General features: G+C 42.2%; 1 long non-coding RNA gene across 1 annotated transcript; it reads left to right on the forward strand.

The window, feature by feature from the left end:
• Positions 1–5,627: 5,627 nt before the first annotated feature.
• On the forward strand, positions 5,628–10,590 carry LOC123033314. The gene is made up of 3 exons (XR_006416601.1): positions 5,628–5,804; positions 6,933–7,018; positions 9,699–10,590. It is a non-coding gene; the product is annotated as an uncharacterized LOC123033314 (long non-coding RNA).
• The last annotated feature ends 208 nt before the right edge of the window (positions 10,591–10,798 follow it).

A 10,798-nucleotide genomic window follows, 5' to 3' on the forward strand; every position in this document is an offset into this window, starting at 1 on the left:
TCCAGCCTGGCACCTGCCACCGGCTGCCCTGCAAGCGGCCCCGGTGCTGCCCGACGCGGAAGCCGCGCTCGGCCGCCGCTCCCCGGCAGCCCGCCTTGCTGTCAAGCACCTCCCAGCTTTGCAGGGTGAGCGGCGCTCGGGCTCCGCAGAATCGGGGAAAAGAAGGTGGCCCCCGGATAAAGAGACGGGGAAAGGTGGCAAAAGCTGGGGAGGGGCAGGGAGGAAAGAACAAGATGCGGGCGGTGAAGGACGGAAATAAACTTTCGCTTTCTGAACATGAAGCAAGTGTTTAACCGTGAGCGCGAAAGGAAATGGTTAACAACCGACCCGGAGAGTAAAGGGGAGAGAGCTATTTTGATTTGTCTTCTCCCAGACAGCAGGTTCGAAGCTGGGAAGAGGTGGAGTAAAAGTTTCTTTCGGAATCTGGCTCTTAGGGTGCCTTCTTTTCGTTCCTTCCCTCCTGCGTTGTTTACGGAATAGCCGTGGAAGGAAACCTCTTCCCATGCCACAGGTTCTAGCTCTATGGTTGAGCCAAGTTAGCAAGCTCCTCCTCTCTGGAAGCCAAGAAAAGCTCTCCTCTTGCCACCCGCGGTCACAGAAAGCAATGCTGCTGCCGCAGCGCTCCTTCCCTTCCTCCAGTGACCGCAAATATTTGTAAACACACAAAAGCGTACATAGATACATCTCCTTCCGCTGAGCGGAGGACACAGAGAAATTCAGAGCAAGAAAAGTTCAGCCTATGATACGTTTGCCAAGGGGCAACTTAACTTTTCTTTTGGTTTGGTTATGTGAGCTTTCTCTTGAAGCAGAGGAAGAAAGACTTAACGTGCAGATCCTGCTTCTGAAATGAAAACCGAGTACTTCTGCACAACCCAGGGCTGAATACGGAATTCACAAGATGTCGTGAAGACCAACCCATTCGAGCAGATTTAAAATGGGAATGTAAAACGAGGAGAAGCCTGCCAAGTGGTGACTAGTTCTGACGGCCACATGCTACCTCCAGTAGCAGAAGCAGTACACCCGGTGCTGGGGAACATGGGTGGCGGAATTGCATTCGTGTCCTTTTTCCATGGGCAGCTGACTGGCCACCATGTGAAAAGAATACCAGGCTAGATGGAAACTTGGTCTGACCCGGTGGGGCTCTTCTTAAATTCCTAATTTCTCCGCTGCAGCAATAAAGAAAAGTTCCAACAGTGAAACTTTATTTTAGTAACACTGAGAAAGATAAGTGCTAAGGGACAGGCTTAAAAACAAACAAACAAACCACTGATAGCAGATGTGGGAGAGGGGAGGAGTGGTTGTGGAGAGACAGGATTAGAGGGTGGTAAGTGTGTGACTTAAGTACCAGGATGAAGGGGGGAAACCAGCTGTCTTGGTTCAGATAAGTAGGATGTGAGAATGACAAATGTAAAGGATAGAAAACTCCTTGAAGAAAGTGTCAGCAATTCCAGCTTTATCCATTTTTCAGTGGTAAAAGGCAAGAGTTCTCAGATGGTGTGAGAACATAACTCCGCATATCTACTGCAATTGTTTCGGCCTATTTCCCCTTTCTGCAACTTCAGCGCTCACGACCCATGATCCTGATACATTTTGGTGAGGAATCCTGTCAAACCTTCTACAGTATGTCAGAGCTTTTGCTGCGCTTCAGCATCCTCAAGAGGACCTCACACCACAGGTTTACATCACATTAAAGCTATCACTTGATAATTTCTTAAGCAAGAAGAATTTCTCTTGAAAAGCTTAAGGGTGAAGCCTGGCTACGTTCTGTCTACTTTTTTGTAGACAGGAAAAGTCCTACAACTATTAGTATTATCCAGTCAGTTACGCTGCAAGACGAGTTAGACTACCAAGGTTTTTTTCCTTAGCAAAACATTCATGCTAGTCCCTAGACAGCAGTGCAGAATCCCAAAAGCATGGAAAAGGAAATAATAATTTACTGCTTGATGAAGATGCAAAGGCAAAATAGAGTTGCATGTGATCTTCATATACATAATACAGTCCAAAATCCATGGTTGTGTGTGGGGAGCAAAACTGGAAAATCTGCAGGAATGAGCAGCAGCATCCAAGAAGCACCTTCTGGAGACGTCACCCAAAGAAAAAGGAAGCCACTGCAATGCAGTACCTCCCACTCCCTTCTCAGCCGTGCATCCCAGGATCAGGATACCAGTGTTGATGCTAATAAAAGTCACCAAGAGAATCAACAGAATCACACCCCCCCATCTCTTTCCCAAAATAAGTCATATAGGCTGCCCAAGTTTGTTTCCATGTCTAAACCTGACCTGAACCCCCCACTGAACTGGATCCAGATAATTTCTTCTGGAGCTGTTTGGCAACTAAAGGAACATTTGCTACTGGCCTAAAGGTTATTAAAAATTTCTGCATCCAAGGAAGTCCCCCGCACCCCCGGAATGGTCTTAGCACTGCTTCTTTCAAGCAGCCAAGGATCGCTTCCCTCACAAGAAGGCATTGATGGTCTCCCTAGCCTAGCTGGCTGTTTTCTCCCTGAGGGTTTTTATGAGCCAAGAGAAGCAAGGATCCAATATGGAAGTGGTTGCATGAACCTGTCCAAACACCTTGCCAACATCCTGGAGCATCCTGAAATGTATCCAACACAACAAGCCAATGGGTATCTTATGCTGGGTATCTTACGTAGTTCACCTATTATAACACTGAAGTCTAAGTCCCAGTAGAGTCAAATTATTTTATCTTAGAAGTATCTATCAAGCATATTTCAGCAGGTCTCAGAAGTGTGCAGCATTTGTAGGGCCAGCTCTGGATGACCCTGAAATGCTCCATTAGGTGGCACACAGAGGACTTAATACAGACACAGCAAGATATTGTATATTTGCTGCCCTTATTGCTCCTGAATATTCACGACCATAGGCACACGCTAGTATTTGCACTCAACCTGTCTCCTATTTTGCTTCACTGCTCTTGCATCTGGAATATATCATGGAGCTATACAAGCTCAACTGCTGAGAGGGCTCTTAGAAGTATATATGTCAATTGCCTGGGCCATTTCTGCATTCCACAGATGTACCAGGGTTTTGAAAGGCTCGCCAACCATATCAGCCAGAATGATCCCTCACACCCCAAGACCTCTGGAAACCATTCCGATCTTTTAACTTTTAGGAGTGAACCATCTTAATGGGCTCCCCACTCTTGCAATGCAGAAAAGCTACCACTGCAGGTGATGCACTGTCCGTGACTAAGAAACCGTTCAAAGTGCCCCACCTTCAAGCCATCATCTCCATGCGCAGCTGAAACAAAACCAAACCCTAGAGTATGCCATGCTAGGTGTGTTGCATGGACAACATGTTGGGACAGTGTCATGGTTGCCAAAGAGCCCATGAAATTGTAAGCCATCTCAGACAAGATGCCCTAACATTAATGTTGACATTCCCAAGAGCCACAGTGTTAACAGCAAACGTGAGGCTACCTGCATCAGCTCAGGCTGGGGGTCTGAACAGCAGGAGGGCTGTACCAGCAGAGCCCCAAATCTGTTCTACTGACCCAAGACAAAGGTACAATCATACTAATCAGTAGTTCAATAGTGGGCCTCCAGAGAGAGATGGAATTCTTATAGGCCACAAATTCCCATGACGGTGCAGGAAGAGATTGCATTTTTTCAAGAACAAAATATTTTTTAAAATGCTTCTTGATCATGAGTTCCACTTTAATGAAAATCTTCTGGGCTTCTCACAACAACCAAGCAGTCTCAATACTTGATATTGGTATTCCTGGTAAGAACCAGAGCAAACAACAGTTCTATTTTTTGTGAAATCAACAAACTTATATTGAATCCCACTTGAAACATATAGGGCTGATTTTCATGACACAAGGCTCACTATGGGTTATTCAAGCCGCAATGAGGTTGTATATTTAGCCCTTGCATAACCCTTGAGCAGATAATTAAATAACCTACCATGAGACATGCTGTGTCATGGAAACTGGGCCATGATGCAGACATGGACTAACACAATTTTCACATATGATACCTAAATAGTCTTATTAGAGAATATGTCCCATTCCAAGTATTATTATTATTAATTATTAGAACATTTCTATGCCGCCCCTTGCCGAAGCCTCGGGGCGGCTTACAACATAATAAAATACAATACAATATAAAAATAACAATATAAAATTAAAATTAATAATATAAAATAAATAAAAAATATAAACGATATAAAAGAAGTTATAAAGGAAAAGTTAGAAAAGAAAAGAAAAGAAAAGAAGCCGCCCTATTCAGTGCGGTTCACCAAAATAAAAATGCAGGAGCAGTGATGGGTGAGAACTTCATTCACTTTGGGGAAATTTTATTACAGTGCCACTAATTTCTTCATAGACAAAATGAAAATAACTTGAGATGAAGCAAAGTGATTAACCCAAATGGACAGATTTGCCCTATCAGGCCCCAGTCTTTGAGCTTTTAAAAGCCTAGGTTTGACTCCCTGTGCATTCAACCATGTTTGTGTTGATGAATGACAGCCGCTGCCTCTTTTCTTTTGATAGGCTCCTTATCTTAGCAGCTATATGGTGGGCAGAGACAGCATGCTGGAAATAGCTGTAGCTACTGAATCTAATGGGCACAGATGGGTGAGAAATTTGTTTCCATCTTTTATCATAATTTACCAAAATCCACAAACTCCTTCATCCAGAGAATGGAAATAACTTAAGATTTAACACTGCTGAATACAGAGGAAAATAAAACTGTTATGTTTGTGAATGCCCTCTGTGAGAGATAGTCTGTCATCCGTTTCTGCGTGTAGCCATGTCTGTTTGCTCTTCACTATGTACTTTCAGGCTTTGTTTTAATTGTCAGGCTTCCCCCACCTGGTCGCCTCCAGAAGTGTTGGTGTTTGGGTCTCAGCATCACCACCCACATGGTGGCTGGGGGATCATAGGTGTTCTAGATCTAACACATCTAAACAGCACAACCTTGGGAAGGCTGAATTATGGTCCAATGTATGTTGAATCACAAATTGTGATGTCTCCCTTCTCTTTGTGTTTCAATGCATAGCAGAGTTGTATAAGAACTGGAAGAGAAAACCTCAAAGTTAAGGTTAGATATCTAGATCAGGAGAGGGGAACTTTTGGCCCTCACTGGGTGCAACAATGTCCATCAGCCCCAGCAAGCATAGATAATGGGAAGGGATAATGGGAACAGTAGGCCAAAATATCTGGAGGGCCACAAGTTGCCTGCCCCTGCTGTAGATATTTATTGCCTCAGGGACAATTCCTAAGGATGTTAGTCTATTGAAGGTAATAGAGCAAAGATCAATACTCAATGGTACTTGATATATTTTTGCTTTTAATGTTATTGCTTCTTTCCCTGCACCCTCCTTCTAACCCCTAAAATGATTTTTAGTTTTTGCTGGTGGAATCAGTTATTGTTCTAGGAGTGTGATGAGCCATCACTGCTGAACTGTGAGAGAAGTAAAATATCTGCAGTCATTCATTCACTGTTCTAGCGATACAATGTTGGAAAGACAATGTGCTTTCTCATATTTCATGCTCATTTCAAGGCTCTGTCTACCTTGCAGTTGGAGAAAAGCTGTCACTTTTATAGTACCATTAACATACTGTATATGTATATGTTTCAGTGGTCCATGAGGACTCCTAGAAGAGGCATCCTGTGCCAGTATGAGATGCACCGTGAGTAAAAGGTCTGAGCGAGTGCAAAACCTAGAACTGCCACATGAAAGAGGCTTCAACATCACTGATTTGGCATGGAGGCTGCCATTCTTCTCCCATTTAGACTGCACATTTTTTCTCAGCAGAGCACAATTCTGGCACAAGCAAAAGTATACCAGTTTCTACATTCAGGTTTCATTCTGCATCACTAAACCATTTTGCTGAGTTTTCTTAATATGTTAATGTTTAAAGACAGGTTCAAGCTTCCTGATCTAAAGTGGCTTCCCTGTTATAAATCCTGCCATGCTGGAAATAACCTCTTCCATCAGGTGTCTTCTAAAACTGTTACATTGTGTGTGTACTAATGTCTGTGGTTTTTGTTTTTAATGGTGCTGTTCAGAATTAAAGCCTTTTTTCATTGACACTCACTTTAAGTTCATCAAAGCAGGCTGGAATAATACAAATTTTAATCCTCATTGAGCAAAAAATTCCACCTGAATTAATTTATTAAGTAATAGGTTTATACACTGCTTATAATATTTTTACAATATCACTAAAATATCTAACTATCGAGAGAGCCTTTGGACTATTGGGCCATATAAAAATGCATTTAACAAACAAACAGACAAACATTTTTCTGTACTTTGTGAACTTTCTGGCCTAGAAGTTCTGGTGTCATACATGTAGAAAGTTGTTTCAAAGCCAGCTGTTTATACAAGCGTAGGCTGCTTCCTGCAATAAAAACTTCTGTAATCTTTAATACACCCACCCTGTGTCTAGCAAGGAAGTGTTTCACTCTGGGGAAAGGTGAAAAGGATATAAGAGCCCATTTTCACTGCAGTGCTGCTTTGTAATTTAAATCCATGGAACTGCCTAGTGAAAGGTACTTCGCAGCACATGAAAATAATTATTTGGACCCAGAGCCGATCATGGACCATAACAAAGATCACTTAGAACTTACACTGAAATGTGTGAATTAATCTGTGAATGACACGTTGTTGTTATTCATTTTAAAATAAAGTTCAGGCTGCATGCTTAAAGCATTTCTTAGCTTAAATGTAGTACAGGAGTTGGCTTATGGAAAATGATTAATCATGCTGAAATATGCTTTCCTCTGCTCAGGGACACTGAAGTGGGAATTGGGAGATGGGAGTCTTCCATTCTCAGTACATGGTCCTACCAAATGCAGGTCTGTGTGGATATGAAATTGGGTCTCTACCATTAATCAATAAACCATCAGTCTTAATGGATTAATTTTCTTAAAGCCTGAGCATGTCCTACTCCTCCTTCATTTACAGAACACAGGAAGAACAGACACAACAGATGACACCCACCAAAGTCAATAAGGAAGGAGGGGAAGAAATTGATGCTGGTGGGTGAGAGGGTAATCACTTTTTTTTTATTTATTTAAAACATTTCTATGCTGCCTCCATCGCAACAAAGCCTCGGGGCGGCTCACAACATACATAAAATACAATCAATAATTTAAAACTGTTCCTTGTCTTATCTTTTACACCTTTACTGTCTTTTTCTTAATCTAAGGTCTCCGTACTTTTATATTCCATTTTTTGCCCCTTTGTTCTCATACCAGTCATTTATTTCTTTTCTATGCTCAGACAGTAGTGCATGGGATTAACAAATAAATGCTTTTGTTCTATTTCCATTCTATGATTCAGTACCTCTAGTCTGATAACAATTATCTGCAGCAAAGAGATAGTGCTGATATATCAGAGTCCGCAGACACTTGGAAAGTTCTTCTAAAGTGATTTGGTGCCACTAATAATATGCTAATAATATGCCACTAATAATATGCTAAAATCAGAAGCACGGGTGGTTCTTCTAGGCACTAGTACACCTGATGCCCTCCAGTGCTGGACTGCAGCTATCATCATTCCCATCCAACATGGCTAGTCATGTTGTCTCAGAACAACTAGAGTTGCCATCTTGCATGGCTGAAGGCACCAGGCTGGAAAAGACCGCCCTTCTTTGTTTGTCTGGGATTTGTCACATCTATGCTAGTGGGCAATTATGCTTCTATTCTAGCAGGAGATGAATGAGCCCTTTGGAACTCATTCCATTCATGTATGAACGCATCCTATTCTCACTATCTCTTCTGATCTTGTGCATTTAGGGAAGGAGTGGAAAACTGACTGTATTTCATCATGGATAATACGGGGGGGGGGGGGGGGGGGCAGCTATCAGCAGTGGGGTGGGCTGAAGCCAGAAGCGAGCAAGGCCAGAAGGAGAAGGTGTGCTGTCACTGCCTTATTCTCCCTCTTTCTGCTGCCTACTTTTTCTCTCACTTCCTGTCAGAGTCCATCTCCGGTTTGCAAACCCCACTCTGGATATCTCAGGAAAGTTCCATCAAGCCTCTTCAATAATTAGCAGGGCTCTGAAATGCTTTTGTTTTGATTGTCATGACATATGGGTCTGAAACCTCATCACTCATCACAAGAATGGAGAAGAAACCCAATATCATTCAGAGGCAGCATCTTGCTCTAATTGGAAATATCAAGTAACACTACTTTAACGAGAATATTGTGTCCATAATATAGCAGGTTGATTTCTCTTTTACATTTACAGCATGATCTGATGCATATTTATTCAGATATAAGCCCCCACTTAGTTCACCAAAACATACCCACAGGTTAGGGCACATAGGATTGCAAACTTAATCCAGCCTTTCCCCCACCCTTACTTCCATTTCTGCTACCTGGTGCTTTATCTTCTGTATTCAGCTACATCTCTTTTTTTCCCCTGGTTGGATGAATAGGACTTGCTGATGATGCAGCTTGTGATGCTTGGACAGGAACACAGCCTTACAAAGGAAAACTGGAAGAACTATTATACTGAATAAGAAAATTGGTCCATATATTGTAGCCCAATATTGTTGACATTGACTGACTGTCTTAACCCCTGTAGGCTTTCTTTCCTAGCCCTACCTAGAGATGCCTAGGATTGCACTTGGGACCTTTTATATGCAAAGTGTCTGCTCTGCCACTGAGCTATGGTCCCTCCATTATCACAGGTATATCGTATTACATCATAGGTGCATCCCCTTATCTCAGTATGCTTTAAGACTAATCAATTCTTATGAAAGGCACTCTTGCCTCTTGAGCTTTAAAATGTAGCACCAATCCAATGTGACTGAGCACCAAGCCTAACACCCACCAGATACTTTGGACTTCAAATTTACAAATACTTGACTAGTGGCCATACTGACTAGGTCTTATGGAAATTGTACTCCAAAGCATCTAGAGGGCATTTGCCTGATCCTAGCAGGTGCCAGATAGCCTTTAATGAATTAAACATCTGTACTGCTTCCAGTGCTTGGGGCTAAAGGGATCCCCATCGAGGATTTTTCACAGGTGGATCTGCTGCCATCATTTCTTACTTATGATAGAGAAAGGTGCTGTAATACTGTGTTCTTATACCTTTATATTCCAGATTCAGTCACCTAGTATGCTGCTTATTAGTAATCTGGGAAACAGAAGCAAAAATGCCTGGGAAAAGGTACCAGCATGAGCTGGAAGAATGCCCTTTTCTAATAGTGCAGCGGTGCAGAATCTCACATTAGAGGTTCAATCTAGCCCTCCAGAGGTTCCCAGAAGGCCATGCTTCCCTTCCCTGTCTCTCTCTTGACCACCAGTCATTGGATGGTATGCTAGCTTTTGTGCATTTCCCCATATTATGAAGACTAAAATGTTTCTTCTTTTAGTTACTGGCAGGAAGTATTTTCAGTTAAAATGTTTTATTTTCTGTTTTTTTCTGACTCACCACTTTTGTTTATGGTCCCTGAGAGCTTCCCTGAAATAAAATTCAGCCCTTGGGCTGAAAGATGCTCCCACCCCTTGATATACACAGCAGTGCAAAGATATTAATATACCGCTCCACATTTAATGCATGCACAGCTGAAGGCTGAGTTCTGTCACTAAAAGTAAGATTGGGAGTGAAAGAAATCAAGCCCTGAGTCAACTGAAGCTCCAAATATATAAGGGCTTCTCTTTGAACCTTCACTTTTCTTTTTCTTTCTTTGTTATTTTAATTAATACCCTAATATGTAGATGAGCAAGTAAAGATCATCATCACCAATCCTGGAAGACAAAGAAAAGCTCACAACAAGTGAAACATCTTCAGTAAAACCTCTGGTAATTTAAGGGGAAGGAGGCATCTAACCTTGAGCAGCGTTTTCTCCCATGTGGAAACCTTTTCATCTTCTGTTTTTGCCCATGTACTGTGATGTGAAGGCCTTGAAGTGACAGTAATTGCTGAAGAGTAAAGGAATGGTTCAAGGGCATTGCCAGAGATTCAGCCCCAGGGGCTAGCAGCTTGTAACTGCTCTGGAGATGACATTGGGCACATATACAGCAATACAGAAAGTGCTTGTTCTGCTATGAGAAACCAGTGTATAAAAGCCACAAACAAGTTATTCTTGTTCCTCCTTCCACCCACACCATCAGCCCACAGTTTGTAAGCAAATCCACTGTGATCAGCTGTAATGAGTCCAGCTATTTGTATGAAACCAAGTTGGAATATGTGTTAGTTTCTTTACAAAGGAAAATAGTTCTGGTCCTTCAACTAAAACAAAAAATGCATGGAATGACCAGTCAATAAAACATTAAGCATTATTGATTTTAGTTATTGCTGGCAGTCCATTTGATGTCATGGTTTTACAGTGCAATCTAATCTGTTTCCACTCAAATATGTGTACCAATTGAGTTGAGTGGACTCTGTCCAAGGTAAGCATGTAAAGGATTGCCACCTTCATACAGGAAAGAAAACTGTTATGTTGCCTCTTCGGTGGCTTTAGAAACTCCTATTTTTGTTGCTGTTTTATTAGGCAACATTCATGGAAAATATTTGTCAAGTGAGCCCAGCTATTTTAACTAAGGAATGTTTTAAAACTGTCGATACTGGCCTGGTCAGACCACTACATACAAGCTTTGTTCCTCTGTATTGTTATTGTGTCATTTGTTAGCCGTTCCCTAAAGCTCTGGGTTGCAATCCTTCACTGAGTTTGCTGAAATCCCATGGATTGTTTTGGGGGTGGGAAGGCAAATGGAGCGCCAGATGCAATGTTGTCCAATCTTTCTTTTCCCTGGAATGGATGACTTGGCATTATTCAGACATTCTTAATGGAGCTTAATGCAGGCCCCAGGCCTAG

This window comes from Varanus komodoensis, unplaced genomic scaffold, assembly GCF_004798865.1.
Source record: "Varanus komodoensis strain SLA01 unplaced genomic scaffold, ASM479886v1 scaffold61, whole genome shotgun sequence".
Taxonomy (NCBI): Eukaryota; Metazoa; Chordata; class Lepidosauria; order Squamata; family Varanidae; genus Varanus; species Varanus komodoensis.